General features: G+C 41.4%; 1 protein-coding gene and 1 pseudogene across 2 annotated transcripts in view; both read left to right on the forward strand.

The window, feature by feature from the left end:
- EIF2B3 (eukaryotic translation initiation factor 2B subunit gamma) overlaps positions 1-16,427 on the forward strand; it is a 116,579-nt gene that overhangs the window by 59,213 nt on the left and 40,939 nt on the right. The window lies entirely within an intron of this gene.
- LOC113254754 (vesicle-associated membrane protein 4-like) lies at positions 530-15,316 on the forward strand (annotated as a pseudogene).

The raw sequence follows: 16,427 nt of genomic DNA on the forward strand, positions 1-16,427 counted from the left end.
GCCCTGCATTGGGCTCCCTACTGGGGGTGGGGTTGTCTGCTTCTCCCTTTCCCTCTGCCCCTCCTCCACACTCATGCATGCACACTCTCTCTCAAATAAATAAAATCTTTAAAAAAAAAAAAGTACTTAGTCAACTATTTGTCTTCCTCTAATAAATACCCTGCTAATTACATTGGGCCCACCAGGATAATCTAAGATAACCTGTCCATCTCAAGAACCTTAACTGTGCCTGCAAAGTCCCTTTTGCCATATAAGGTAATACATTCACAGGTTCCAAAGTGGACATCTTTGAGGGGCCATTATCTGGACTATCACAATCCTCTTAGTTTTTTAACATGGTTTTCAATAGCTGTATAATTATCTGTCATATGAATATATCCCATCATTTATCTAAACACACCCAGTGCTGGATATTTAGATTGTTTCTAATTACCTAGAGCTTGATTTTTTTTTTTAAGTTCATTGAGGTGTCATTTATATACAGTAAAGATTACTCTTTGTTTTGTTTTTTTTCAAAGATTTTATTTATTTATTCTACAGAGATAGAGACAGCCAGCGAGAGAGGGAACACAAGCAGGGGGAGTGGGAGAGGAAGAAGCAGGCTCATAGCGGAGGACCCTGATGTGGGGCTCGATCCCAGAACGCCGGGATCACGCCCTGAGCCGAAGGCAGATGCTTAACCGCTGTGCCACCCAGGTGCCCCAGGATTACTCTTTGTAGTATACAGTTCTGTGTATTTGAGAAAAATAGGTGCAAATACTGTATGTGTCTGTGGTTCCTGGGATGGTATCCTCTCATGTCAGCTCATACTCAACCTTTAGAAATTTATGAAGAATTTTGACTAATCCTTCTTACCCACTTACATGGCAGCTACTTCCTTCCGTGCTGTACCCTGGGTGCGCTGGTGTTGATGTCTCCTCTCTCCTTGGAGGCTCTCATCTTTCCTTAGAGTTCTGGCTACTTAGTTGCCTCACGATGAGTTCAAGAAAAGTTATGATTTTGTAGATTATTGAGTTTTTTCTTGTTAGGATGAGAGCAACTCTCTTTTCAGCTTTAAAAATCTTAGTCCTAGCACTTGATTTTTCCTTTTAAAAATTTATTTTTTTATTTTTATTGCATAAACTTGGCATGTAACATTGTATAAGCTTAAGGTGTGATTTTTTTTCTTTTTTTCTTTTTCTTTTTTACTTATTTCTTTTTTAGAGGGAGAGTGTAAGAGGGAATGGGGTGGGGCAGAAGGAGAGGGAAAGAGAATTTAGGTAGATTCCCTGCCCAGCATGGAGCCCAAGACAGGGCTGGATCTCACAACCCTTTTATCATTACCTGAGCCTAAATCAAGAGTTGGACGCTTAACTGACAGCTACCCAGGTGCCCCTGTTTTTTCTTTTTTAAAATATAACAGCTTTATGGAGCTATAAACATAGAATTCACCCACTTAAAGTGACAGTTCAGTGGTTTTTAATATATTCATAGAGTTATACAACCATCACCACAATCAATTTTTTAGAGCATTTTTACTACCCCAATAGGAAACTCAATACCCATTAAGTCACTCCCTATTTTTCTCCAATCCTCCCCTCCCATCCTAGGCAACCTAATCTACTTTATATCTATATATATTTGCCTATTCTGGACATTTTCATATAAATATAATCATAATATGTGGACTTTTGTGGTTGGTTACTTTCACTTAGCATAATGTTTCCAAGGTTTATTTGTATTGTAGCTTATGTCAGTACCTCGTTCCTTTTTATTGTTGAATAATATTCTGTTGTATGGATATACATCACATTTTAGGTATCCATTATTTATCACTTGCTGTTGGCACTTGATTTTAATTTGTCTTTTTTTCCACCAATGAATTATTTAGATTTCATTATTCAGAATTTTGAAGGATCCCCAAAAGAACGTAAAACATACTTACTTCCTCAGACAACTTCTGTGCATATTGGAGAGGTATGACCAACACAGAGAAAAGTAGTCTCCCACCATTTACTTGTTGGATTGAATTAGAAAAAAATATACAAATTTTTTAGGCTGTTCGGCTTTTTAAAAATTATAGTTCTCACAAGTGAAAAAATTGGTTTGTTACCAAATTTGGGTAGATGGTTGATTTAGGAGGTGGTGATAAGTCAATAGCATCATTTAATTTCACGTTGTCTTATAATGTTGCTTGCATTCGGGGCTGCAAACAAGCTCTAATTTCTCAAGGAGGTGTTCGTAAATTCAAATCGTATTTGTTTTCCTGATAAACTCTGAAAAAGATAGTGACTTCTTGATATATCTGGTGTCAGAGGACTTGTGGGGCCAACTGCCATTTTGTATCAAAAGAGCATTCCCTATTTTTTTGTGGCTAATCTGAGTGCTGTCAAAATAAAGCTCTTTCCTAAGTATGAAGTCAAGCCTCAGGGAGGCTGGGGTTCTCTCCTTTCACTTAGGTGGTCATGGCCATCAGAGAGAGCCTGCTTTTCCTAGGACATCAGGCAAGGATGATGGAGGTGGTGGTGGTGATAATGATGATGATAGTTGCTATCATTTTTCAAATTTTGTGTCAGGCATTGTGTTAAAGGCTTTATATAATCCTTACAATAACCCTATGAAGTAGATACTATCATATGCTATTTTACAGATGAGGAAATTGAATGAAAATTTAGTTAGAAATAAAAAATCCCAATAAATATTTGTTAAATAAATTAGTGGGAAATCACCTAGTGACCAGTTGTGATTAAGGGTCTGTAATCTAGGGCTTTGGCACTTTGTGATGAATATTATGGTATAAAACAAGGAGTGGCAGACTTTTTCTGTAAGGGTAAATTGTAAATATTTTAGACTTTGCAGACCATATGGTGTTACATTTATTCAACTCTGCTGTTTTAGCACAAAAGCATCCTAAGATATGTAACAAATGAGCGTGGCTGTGTTCCAGTAAAACTTTATCTACAAAAACAGACATCAGGGCCATCCAACTGGCAGGCTGTAGTTTGCCAGCCCCACTGGAGTTCTTTTTTTTTTTTTTTCTCTATAAAGAATAGTTATGATGGTACCTTGTTAACACAGCTTCTTTCTTTTTTTTTTTTTTTAAGATTTTATTTATTTATTCGACAGAGATAGAGACAGCCAGTGAGAGAGGGAACACAAGCAGGGGGAGTGGGAGAGGAAGAAGCAGGCTCATAGCGGAAGAGCCTGATGTGGGCCTCAATCCCATAACGCCGAGATCACGCCCTGAGCCAAAGGCAGACGCTTAACCGCTGTGCCACCCAGGCGCCCCAACACAGCTTATTTCTTAGTCAGGAGATAGCTGACTGGATCTGGAATTCTTTCTATACAAAAAAGAAGGGGTTTGATATGGATTTTTTCTTTTTTTTCTAAGTTCATTTATCAAAATCAAATTTTTAGGAAACAAGGGTTCTTTGTATTTTAGAAAAGCTCACCATAAGATAAAATTGAATAATATCTCTTAATGCATTGAAAATATGATCTCAGTTGTAAGATCATATCATAGACTGCCACAGCTGGAATGTCATTTAGTCCAGTTACCTGTATTTCCGATAATGATGCTGAAAGCCAAAGGAAGAAGGTTTTGTTTCATATCCTTTATCTAATTAAAGATAAAGCTGGGCCTTTTGCATTAACTCATCCTTTCTATTTTTCAGGAACACATTGTTCAGCCGGCAAATGTTTATCAAGTTTCCTCCTCTGGTCAAATAACTGTTTTAGTATTTAAGGGGATCCTTGAGTCAGGAGACCATCTCAAAGAATTTATTCACTTCAGTGGAAGATAAGATTATGCATACTAAAGGCTAACAAACAGGGATGTCTGGGTGGCTCAGTCAGTTGAGCGGTTGAGCGTCCGGCTCTTGGTTTCGGCTCAGGTCATTATCATGGGTCATGAGATCAGGCTCCGTGTCAGTGGGCTCCATGTTCAGCGGGGAATCTGCTTGAAGATTCTCTCCCTCTGCGCCTCCCCCCACTCACATACTTATGCGCAAATGCTCTCTCTCTCTTTCTCTAAAATAAATAAATCTTTAAAAAAAAAAAAAGGTTAACAAACAATTCGGATACTGAACAATTATGGCCAGCAGTGTTCTAAGAATTTAGAGGAGGTCGCAGTCCCTAGGGGCTAAGGTGGTCAAGAAAATGTAAAAGAATAATTTGAACCTGAAGGATGGATAGAGATCAGGTATGGAAGGGGACATAGGAAGCTGGATCCTGTGTGAGGAGAATCCTGTGAGCAAATGTGTGGAGAGAGGGTATGCAAGATTTGTTTAAGTACAGTCTGACCCAAATTGAGGGTCCCTGTTGGGGAATACTAGGAGATAAGGCTGGGAAGTTAAGTTGGTAGGATAACAGAGGGCCTTGAACACTGGGGAATTACTGAAGACTTTTTGAGAAGGGAAATTATTCAAATTCAGGATTCTGGAAAGATAATCTGACAGCAGTATGCAGGAGAGATTTAAGGTGTAAGACTTAACAGAGTTATCACAGTCTTGCTTTGCTAAATTCACAAGACTCCAAAGAGTCAAGGGATTGTGTCCTTTGGAATGCAGAAAGAACTAACTGTGATTATCTATTATGATGTGAAACAAGGGACCTGACTCATTTATGCATCCATCAAGCACTGATGTTTATGCTTTGCTCTATATTAGAGTTGGCGGGCTAAGACATGAAGTTCTTAGAAGCTAGTCATATGTTTCTGTAATTACAACTAGAGGGCGGAGACTGTCTCCTGCTTTCTCTTTCACCTCCCTGGGAACTAGCTGATGGCTCCATATGGTGGACTGTTAGTAAATGCCTCATCCTACTGGTCTCTGCCAAAGAGAGCAAGGTTTGGGCATGATAGGAGCAAAGAAAAAGCAAATAGCCTGATGTAAGGTGAAAATGAAGAGCAGATGGAGATGTATTTTTCCCTCATAGCTGCTGAGTTGGGGGCCTTGGGTAAGCACTGGGGTCATTAACACCATTAACACCGGTTTCCTGGAGCTAGATTACATTTTTGGTTGTTGGCAGATTTTTTTCCCTCCAGTCTTCTAACCTGTAATCTACGCTCCAATGATTCAGGATCTTTGGTTTAGTTATAATAGGGCAGCTGGCTAGATAAATGAGCAGTAAAAATGTTCTTGCCCCCATTCCTATGACCCTCTGGGGTATTGTGCTCCTCCTGGCCTCAGTGAGATGGTGGGTAAAAACTAATTAAATTCAGATTTTCAAGCACTTTTGAATATGAGAATACGATACTTCCTATCTTTTTTTTTTTTTTTTTTTTTTTTTTACTGAATTTCCAAAGGCAGGGGCTAGTTTCTATTGGGCAGACACCAAAGTTATCTTGGAAAAGGCCTTTGTGTATATAGGAGAGCCTGAAACCTCTTGTTTTAAAGTTTTCTAACTTTTCATACTGCTTGTAGGAGAAAGAAACAGTGCTAATGGAATGTACATCTCCTTTGTTTTCTCCCTTTCTGAGAGAAGATGAAGTGTTCCCTTGATTGCAAAGAGAGCGTTCCATTTTGAGGCCCTCAGGCATATTTGGTTCTGGAAAGGGAAATATCATAAGACATTTGCTGGAGCAGGATTCCTGCTATCCCTGTGGTCAGGTGCACAGCAGGCTCACCAGCTAGCTGTTTAGTCATCAGACGGTGCTGGCAACTTCACTCCAGTGCCACCAATTCTACAACCTCAGTAGATTTGAAGACAGCACCACGCCTTTCCTACATGTCAAATTGATGTGTTCATGACTTAGAGAGGCATTACAAGTAGTGGAAGAGTGTGTTGCTGGTAGAAAGAACGTGTTCTGGCAATTAAAGTTGAGAGTTTTTGGAATTTAGTTTTGAGACAAACCAGCCATATGACCTTGAGCAAATAACTTTGCTTCTCTAAACCTCAGTTTCCCTAACTGAAATTGGCTTAGTTTTTCTTTAAAGACACCTCCCACCCCAGCTCTAAAATTCCTGTATTATTTCTGAAAGACATGTGTTTTTAATAATTCATAAGTAAAAGGTATTTGTGCCAAATATTTAATAAGAAAGTCATGTAGCTTTTCTCCAGTGTTATGTTGTTTTCTTTTGAGTACTAGTCAAGGTTTTTCACTGGAAGGGTAATGATAATATTAAAACAAGCTTCTAAAGGATATCTTTTAAAATGGAATAAATGTTTACACATTCGTCTTGTTTAAGTTTAGACATGTATATCTGGGAAGAAAAGGACTTAAGTCAAAACCTCAATGATCATGCATGGCCAGATCTATATTTCTGGGACTCCAGATAATGAGAAATGGGTTTATGCTCTTGATTATTTTCCCAAAGGTATGGAAAGTCTTGAAATACTATTTATCTAAATTAGTATCCCCAATGCTACTAACCAGCCATAATTCCTAAAGTACTTCTCTAATTTGCAGCTTTTTGTGGGGAGGGTTGCAGAGGGATTCGTGGACATCAGAATCAAGAAACTTTCCCAAGGGTATTTTGGCCAGCCTAGGCATTGAGACTCTTTTTCTTATTCCTCTTTACTTTTAACTCCCACATCTATAAAGTGATATAGGTAGGTTATTTGTAAAAGAACTCTCATGTCTGTGTCCTTAAGCCTTTTCTTTTGGACTGGCCACAGACTTGAGAGAAAAATCTTCCAGTCTCCTTTCCAGGTGGGTAAAAGCTGTGCTGTGTGTTCCTGACCATTTCAGGGCTTCTGCAGGACAAATCAGGCTGCGCCTCAGCTTTTCTTATGGCTGGCTTGGGATTCAGCTTTCTTAGATGTGCTGAATCCCCCACCACCATCCTTCTGCTTTCCAGCTTCCAAATTGTTTCGCTCTCCTCTCCTCATCTTTGTCCTTGGAGTTTATACCCTTTCAAAAAACAATGAGGACAACAACAGAAACCCTTTACTGTCACTTTAATGCGCTTTGCAAAAGGAACAGGGCTGGGGCGCCTGGGTGGCTCAGTTGGTTAAGCATCTGCCTTCGGTTCAGGTCGTGGTCCTGGGATCTTGGGATCTTAGGATTCTGGGATCCTGGGATCGAGCCCCAAGCCCCACGCCCCATGTTGGCTGGCTCCCTGCTCTGCAGGGAGTCTGCTTCTCCCTTTCCCTCTGCCGCTCCCCGCTGCTCATGCTCTCACGCTCTCTCTCTCAAACAAATTTTAAAAATCTTAAAAAAAGGAATAGGGCTTAATGCCTGTGTTTAATCTGCCATCCTTACCTAGAAATCTGTTTCCTTCATTTCAGTTTCTATATATCTTTCAGTTCCTCAATTCCCTCCCTCGCTCTCTCCCTCTTTCTCTTTTTCCTCTTTCTCTCCCTCATTTCCTCCTTTATCTAGTCTAGACCCTGTGGTGTGTGACTTCAGGCATTTCCCTCCATCCTCACTCTTGTGTTTTTGCTATATCTGCCCTGATAACCCTCAATTTGGATTACTCTAACATCTATTTTGTCTGTTCCTACATCTGTTTTATTCAAGTCTTCAGGAAAAATATTATGCAGTGTTGTAAACTGGCATCACTGTAAATTCATGGTTCCAATCTTAGCTGCTCTGCATTCTTACACTCTGCATCCTTACACTTCTCCTGGGCCAAACCTTCCACTTCTCTTAGCAGTGATTCTCAACCATCACCACCTTCCTATCTTAGAAAAGATAAGGCACAAATACCTTTTACTTACCTCTTCCTACAAGAAAATCCTGGCTAACAGATATTGATTTCCCAAGCATACTATCCCTTCCCATAATTTTATCTTTATTTAGACCCACTTTCACTTTCTTTTTTCCAGGCTTAGAGGAAGAAGTTTCCTGATCCCTTCACTTATGCCTTTTACCCCGTTCTCCTCTGTTTCCCCTGGAACTTTGCTCTATGAGTTTTTCTCACACTCTCCCAAATTTTCAACTTTGCTTTCTACCGTTACTTTCCCACCTGTAAACACATAGCTTGTAAAATAAGGTACGGATTCCTAAAGGCCCTTAGTCGTCTAACCATGCATACCCTTTTCAGCCTTATATCTCACCATTCCCCACTGCAACCCCTATTCAACACTCTACCCTATAGCAATGGAGACTTGCTTGTAGTTCTCTGTAGTTCTTATAGTTCTTTTTCACACCTCTGTCCTTTTGTTCTCACCATGCCTAGCATTCCTTCAGCCAGTCACCCTTCTCTCCCTGGCTAAATGTCTGCTCTTCTTTCAAGACTAAGTTCATACATTACTTCTCCATGAAACTTCTCCTGACCCTCTGTGCACTAGGCAAAATTGACTTTTTCCTTTGTGATCTCCCGTATACTGTAGAGATTTCTAGATAATGTCTATAATCCTTTATTACTTTGGACTATAAGTTATATGAAGACAATAATTGTATTTTTGTCTTTGTAACCCTAGTATCTAATACATGGCCTAACATATAGTAAGAACCCAGTGAATTTGTTGGAAGAGGACATTAATAGTTCCAGAGTGTCATCTTGTGTTTGAAGGTATTCTGGCATGGAATTTTTATGGGTAGAATTGAGTGAGACCCTTTAATTTTGTATATTGGGGAAAGGGCTGAAACACCATCATTCCTACCACATTCTTTTGGCCAAAGCAGTCACAAGTCCAGCCCAAAGTCATGGGATGGGAAAATAAACTCTACTTCTTGATGGGAGTTGCTGCAAAGTCACTTTACAATGGGATGTGAATACAGGGAGGGGGATAATTTTGAATCATTTAGAAAATGATCTACTACAGTCCTTACTACCAAAAGGTTTTAAGTAGGAGAATGACATGGGGCACCTGGGTGGCGCAGTCGTTAGGCATCTGCCTTCAGCTCAGGGCGTGATCCCAACATTCTGGGATCGAGCCCCGCGTCGGGCTCCTCTGCTGGGAGCCTGCTTCTTCCTCTCCCACTCCCCCTGCTTGTGTTCCCTGTCTCGCTGGCTGTCTCTCTCTGTCAAATAAATAAATAAAATCTTTAAAAAAAAAAAAAAAAAAAGAACAAGCTTGGGCCAGCTAGAGGATCATGAGCTTCCAAAGGAAACTTAGAGCAGAGAGTGGAAGAGAAAAGGAAAACCAAGAGAACATAACATTACAGGAGCCAGAGGGAAGAAGTTGCAGTAGTGTCGATATGAGGTTAGATAAGATCATAATTTAAAAATGATCACTGTGTTTTACTAAAATGGAAGCCATCTTATTGAAGTGGGGAGAGTGGAAGATGATGAAACGGTGGTAGCACATTGGACAATGCTTTTGAGAAATTTGGCTGTGAAAGATAGGAGAGAGAAAGGACCAAAGGGAGAAGGGAGGCTTGAAAAATGATATTTTAATTTTGGAAAAACTGAGAACACGTTAAGGTTATACGAGTGATTTTTCATGTAAGGCAGCCCTTAAGGGTCCATCCAGCCTGTCTCTCTAAAGCTGATATGTGAGAGCGGGGTTGAGAGAAGGAGATCCTCGGCCGCTACCCTGTCAGAGGCATAACTGCTATAGTGGGACTAGCTGTCTTATTCAGCAGTCCATCCCATTCCTACCCCATCTTCCCATTCCCTGCTGTGCACCTAATCTTGCCAACTCCCCTGGACCTATCAGGAATATTCTGAAGTACACCCAAACTCATCAGGACTTTCCCGAAGTCTCCCAACATTTGTTTTTAATGAGTCTGTATCTCTTATCAGAATGTATACTCTTTTAGGACATTGAATAAGTATTATTTTGTGCCTGCCTTATAAGGGACTATTCTGGACATTATGCTAATATGATGATCTAGTCTCAAATCATCCTTCCTGGAAAGAGGTGGTAGTTACACACCATGTAGGATAGTACATTAGTACTGTAAGAGATTTTTCTGATGAAATTTTGTAAGTATTTAGAAGGGGGAAAAACTCACTAGATTAGGAGAATCAGGAAAAATTTTAAGAAGAAAATGACATTTGAGGCTAGAGCTTTAAGGATTTATATATTTTAGGAGTAGTGGGTACAGGTAGGTAGAGGCAGTCATTCCAGAAGGAACCACATGAGCAAAGGCACAGAGAACGGAAAGCAAAATAACTAGGTCACTTAGCTTCTCTGAAGCATAGAATATAATATGAAAGCATTCAATATAAGCAAAGGGAAGTCTTTAAAGGTTTACAAAAATATAGTGATTACTAGATTAGATCTGTGTTGCATTCGGTATTGTAGACCTAACGCAGTTCTGTGCCTAGCACATATTTGTCACTTCGGAGAAATTTTTTTACTCAACTGTTGAACCTCAAAGAGTGGGGAGTGCCTGAGCAGGTTGGCTTGTAATAACTTTTGAATTTGTTATAACTCGAGCCATGCAAAAGCTGGAACCAAGCTTTGAGAAATGAACCCCCGAGTGATCCTTAACTGGTCTCTTGCCTCTGGCCATCTCCATAATCAGCTTGAAACTGGGATCTGAAGCCAGTAGGAATACTGCTTTGTGTCCTGGAAGAATTGAGGACTGAAAGGCAGACCTGCTAAAAGGTCGTATTAGCTAGGTCAGGGGGACTGAGTGGAGCGCAAATTAATATGTCAGTTTTCACCCAGTTTCTATAGAGTGTTTAAATCTTGTTTATTAAATTCTTCATACATAATGGACCAGGCAGTTTAGAAGAATTAACTGGAGAGACAGCTCTCTTTCCTGGGCTTATCTTTAAGTAGGAGCCCTTTGTCAGTGGGGCTCAGATAGCAGATTGCTATCTAGAACACATCTTGGGAAGGATCATGGACATTCCAGACCTCAGCAGGTTCCAGCATTCTGGGCAGGGATGTGACAGGGAGGATGAGTGGGGTGACAGGGAGGGTGAGTGGCTGTGTGATCCTGTCTAGGAAGGCTTTGCTGACTCCTATGTTAACGTTAGACACAGGTTCTCATCGGTCTATGTGATAGTTATTTTTATAAATCAATTTGGCTAGGCTCTAGTACCCAGTTTTTCAATTAAATGTTAATCTAGGTGTTATTCTGTAGGTATTTTGCAGATGTGGCTAATATAAAAAAAAAATCTCTTGATTTTAAGTGAGGGAGACTCTCCTGGTTAATCTGGGTGGGGGTCATCCAATCAGTAGAAAGACCTTTATAACCCGAACCAGGGCAGCTGGCTGCTCAGTCAGTAGAGCATGAGACTACTGATCTTGGGGTCATGAGTTTGAGCCCCTACGTTGGCAGTAGAGATTACTTAATAAATAAAAAATAAAATGGGTCACCTGGGTGGCTCAGTCAGTTAAGCGTCTGCCTTTGGCTCAGGTCATGATCCCAGGGTCCTGGGATTGAGTCCCGCATCAGACTCTTTGCTCAGCGGGGAGCCTCCTTCTCCCTCTGCCTGCTGCTCCTTCTGCTTGTGCACTCGCACTCCCTCTCTCTCCCTCCCATTCTCTCTCTCTGACAAATAAATAAATAAACAAACAAACCTAATCAAATCAGAGAACTAACTGTAGGTAATACAAAATCAATTCACAAACCCATCCTTAAGGTTCTGATCTTCCAGGACCGCTTCCTTTTTATTTTTATTTTTTAACGAGACTCCATGCTCAGTGTGGGGCTTGAACTCAACGACCCTGAGATCAAGAGTTGCATGCTCTGCCAACTGAGCCAGCCTAGACGCTCCTCTCCAGGACCAGTTCTGGCAGCAATTTTTACATCAGTCAGAGAAATAGAACTGCTATGAGTGATATAGAATATGGATTTATTATTTAATTGTGGAAACTGGTAGAGCAGTGTATGCATGCTATTGCTTCTGTGTCTAGTGTTCAGAGGGAGATTGCCACACCATCAGTCAGAAAGGAAAGCTGGATGTGGACAGGAACAAGAGCCAACAGCGACCCACAAGGACAAACTGAAAGCCACGTACATCTCTCACGACCTTCAGCCTCATTGCTGTGGGTGACCTGCAGGGGAAGCTGGCATCCTTCCCCACAGAACGACGCAGTACTTGGCTCAGGACTCAAGATAAGCTGAGGGAGGATACCTGATAGGGTCTGGAGGGTCTGTAAGTCTGGGTATTATTCCATGCCCGCTAGGGGAGCTAGCATATCAGTGACATCATGAGGAAGTTGCCACAGTACGTGCCACCATCTGCTGACCTTTAGAACATTACAAATGGGGCTGTAGCTTTATTTCTGCCTTTTAAATGTCACATAAAATATCTCTGTGGCCTCCGCTACCTCAGAACCACTCAGAGAAGAGAATTTTGCATAACCTAATTCCAGCCCGGCTTAGGTAATACATACAAAGCCATTTATATCACATTATGTATTTCCATAAAACAGTAACTTTCCAATGGTTTTCTATCACCTAAGAAACAAAATCCAAATGCTTTTTTTTTTTTTTTTTTAAACACGGGGCTAGAACTCATAACCCTGAGATCAAGACCTGAACTGAAATCAAGAGTTGGATGCTTAACCGACTGAGCCACCCAGGCGCCCCAATCCAAATGCTTTAATATGACATCTAAGCATCATAGAAGGCTTTTCAGGACCAGACCTCTGGCTGCCTCTCCAGCTTGAACCTTTATCATTGTATCCTGGAATTTTTTTCATACCTCTTTGCCTTTGTTGACACTAGCCCTTCAATTAAAATATCTTTTTCCTACTTCTGCCTAGCAAGTTTCTCCTCATCTTTCAGAGCCAACCAGCTTCATCCATCCCTGTGAAACCTGATCATATTCCTACTGTCTTAGACAGCTCATTGCATCCTCTTCTGTACCAGCTCCCTACATTATTATGTATAGCACATTATACTATAAAATGTTTTTTAACATGTAGTCTTCCTCCCTAGATTGTGAGCTCCTAAGGGCAACATCTGTTTATTTCAACTCTGTGTTCCTGTTTACCAAGCACAGTACTTGGCCCATGAAAATAACAATAATAGTGATCAATTAATGAGTGCCTAATGTATGACAAGTACCGTGCAATGAACTTTGAGTCATTTCTAATCCTAATAATTCTGCAGTAGGTAGGTAATATGATCAATCTCCACATTTGTTGAATAAAATTAATTAATTAATGTATTATCTAAAATTAAAAATTGCAATCATTTTCCAGTGTTCTCTTTAGGCAGTGGAATGTTTTCTTTAAGTGAAATCTTACGTAGAAGCCTAAGACATAAAACATAGAACATGGGGTTATTCTTTTTTTTTTTTTTTTTAAGATTTTATTTATTTATGTGACAGAGAGACAGCCATCGAGAGAGGGAACACAGCAGGGGAGTGGGAGAGGAAGAAGCAGGCTCCCAGCAGAGGAGCCCGATGTGAGACTCGATCCCGGAACACCGGGATCATGCCCTGAGCCGAAGGCAGACGCTTAACGACTGCGCTACCCAGGCACCCCTAGAACATGGGGTTATTCTGATTTGGGTTTCCTGTAGTTTCCTGAAGCACCTCTACAAAACTCTGGAACTTTGAAGGACAATACTTCGTTTCCTAACAAAGAACCTGGCATGAGGAAGGATTGTGCCATATGTAATGGCAAGATGAAGTCTGGAACCCTGACTTTCGGCCAGTGCTACACCAAGCTGCCTTTTAACTTTGATTTAGTTCACTATTAAGTCAGTGATACCACTTACAGAATATAAGTTGTCTGTGGTCTCAAGATACTGAATATGCTAGAGACATAGGAGGTGATTCTATTTTCTGTACCTCTCCCTTTACCTCTACATGTAACCTGAGACCTACTTCATTTATTTATTTATTTTTAAGTAAGTTCTGTGGCCAGCGTGGGGCTTGAATTCACAACCCCAAAATCAAGATTCACATTCTCTACCGACTGAGCCAGCCAGGCGCCCAAGATCTGCTTCCTTTAGACTAAAGATCAAAGTCTTTAATGTGGCCTGAAACCTCTGTAGCTTCATCTTGTGCCTCTCCGCATCTTGTTTCGTGTGCTTTATCAGCACGGAGCACGTTTAGTTCCTCACACTCACCAGTCTGCCTCAATGTCTTGGCAACTACTGTTTTCTCGGCCAGGGTTCCCATCTCACTTTCTCCACCCCTTTCGCCTGGCTAACGCCTACTCATCCTTCAAGTCTAAGCTTAAAGGGAAGTTTCCCGTCATCTCCCAGCCTGGGCAAGGGCCCTTGTCACATGCTTCCATAGCATTCTGTGCTTGCCATTCATTCGTTGTACACTTAGAATAAATTTCCTTTTGTTTTTCTGTCAGTACAATGAGGAGCAGCCCTTAGAACTCTAAAGAACTCTTCCAGCTCTGGAAGTCTCTGTCTGCTACTTTGAGTCTAGGGCTTTCATTTCAACACAACTGCTTCTCCTGGTTGGGGCCTGAGCACCAACGGTGCCACAGCCACTCTCTTTGGTTTGGAACTCCATACGCACGCCTGATGATCAGCAGTCTGTCACTGCTGCCACTTTCAGTGCCGCCAAGATAAGGCATTTGGGGTCATCTGGCAAGTAAGTGCCTTCCTATAAAGTAGCTACCAGGTAGTTCTGCAACAGGTGCTTACCCCAAAGTCTGTCTCATTAGAATTATAGATGGAATTGTAAATAGCTACTTCTGAGCAACCTTGGTCTCTAGTTTCTTTTAAACTGTAATGATTAGGCATGTAGCTGCCACAGAGTGGGCACCAGGTCTGCGCCCACTGTCTCTCTTTCCTGCTTTCTTCCTGCACTCCCCACTCCTTCCCCTGCCCTCTCAATGCTGCCCACCCTGAAAAACTGCCTAGAGCTCCCCGGAAGACCAGGTGGTGAATACTTATTCTGCTGGGAAACAGAAGAGTACTTCTTGAGTAAAAAGCATGCCTCCCAAGTTCAAGCACCACCTAAATGATGGTGATGTCACTGGTTCTGTGAAAAGTGAAAGGAGAAATCTTTTGAAAGATGATTCAGATGAAGGAGAGGACTTTTTTTTTAAGGGGACCATCTGGACCAGGATTTGGACCTATTAATGATGAAATTAAGCATGTTCAGAATCAAGTGGATGAAATTATTGCTGTCATGCAAGAAAATATTACAAAGATAAAAGAATCCTGTTAAGTCATTTAATTCTTCTCTCCATCCTCTATGTGATATAAAAAGCTTATTGGATAATGCAACTGCTTTCAGCAACAGGTCCAAACAACTTTAAAGGAAATGTGGCGGCATGGATGCAAAATAAAAGCCATCATGGCTTTGGCTGCTGTTATCCTTTTGCTAGCGATTATCATTCTTATAGTCGTGAAATACTATACTTGATTTGGTGACAGAGATCTTCATTATACAAAATCTGGGACAACAATAAGAAAAGACTGCTGCAGGAGCGCCTGGGTGGCTCAGTCATTTAAACATCTTTCTTCTACTTGGGTCTTGATCCCAGGGTCCTGGGATCAAGCCCTGCGTCAGGCTCCCTGCTCAGTGGGGAGTCTGCTTCTCCCTCTCCCTCTGCCCCTGCTTGTGCTCTCTCTCTCTCTCTCTCTGTCAAATAAATGAATGAAATCTTAAAAAAAAAAAAAAGGAAAGAAAAGACTGCTGCATAACTTAAGTGAAACCTATGTATATAACTTTCAAAACTTCTTTTTTAAGAAGCTGAGGCAAGTATCACTTCAAAGTGGAGCATTGAGAATGTCCAGTTATCTTCTTCCCTTCTAACAAAAGGGAACTTTTATTTATTTTTTAAAGATTTTATTTATTTATTTATTTATTTATTTATTTATTTGAGAGAGAGCGTGAGAGAGGGGGGCAGAGGGAAAACCAGACTCTCTGCTGAGCAGGGAGCCCGATATGGGACTCTCAATCCCAGGACCCTGGGATCATGACTCGAGCCAAAGGCAGATGCTTAACCAACTGAGCCACCCAGGCGTCCCAGAAGGGAACTTTTAAATAATTATGTTTAAGGCAAAGATAACCAGCCTAGGGGTACCTGGGCAGCTCAGTCGGTTAAGTGTCAACTCTTGATTTCAGCTCAGGTCATGATCTCAGGGTCATGAGACCTAGCCCCTGTGTTGGCCTCCGCACTCAGCGGGGAGTCTGCTTAAGGTTCTTTCCCTTTGACCCACCCGTGCTGTGTGTGCTCTCTCTCTCAAATAAATAAGTAAATCTTCGGGATGCTGGAGTGGCTCAGTTGGTTAAGCGGCTGCCTTTGGCTCAGGTCATGGTCCCAGGGTCCTGCGATCGAGTCCCACATCTGGCTCAAAGGCTCAGGTCATGGTCCCAGAGTCCTGCGATCGAGTCCCACATCTGGCTCCTTACTCAGCAGAAAGACTGCTTCTCCCTCTGCCTGCTGCTCCCCTGCTTGCGCACTCTCTCTTTTCTCTAGCGCTCTCTCTGGCAAATAAATAAATAAATAATCTTTAGAAATAAATACATACGGGGCGCCTGGGTGGCGCAGTCGTTAAGCGTCTGCCTTCGGCTCAGGGCGTGATCCCGGCGTTCTGGGATTGAGCCCCACATCAGGCTTCTCCACTGGGAGCCTGCTTCTTCCTCTCCCACTCCCCCTGCTTGTGTTCCCTCTCTCGCTGGCTGTCTCTCTCTGTCAAATAAATAAATAAAATCTTTAAAAAAAAAAGT

This window comes from Ursus arctos, unplaced genomic scaffold, assembly GCF_023065955.2.
Source record: "Ursus arctos isolate Adak ecotype North America unplaced genomic scaffold, UrsArc2.0 scaffold_12, whole genome shotgun sequence".
Taxonomy (NCBI): Eukaryota; Metazoa; Chordata; class Mammalia; order Carnivora; family Ursidae; genus Ursus; species Ursus arctos.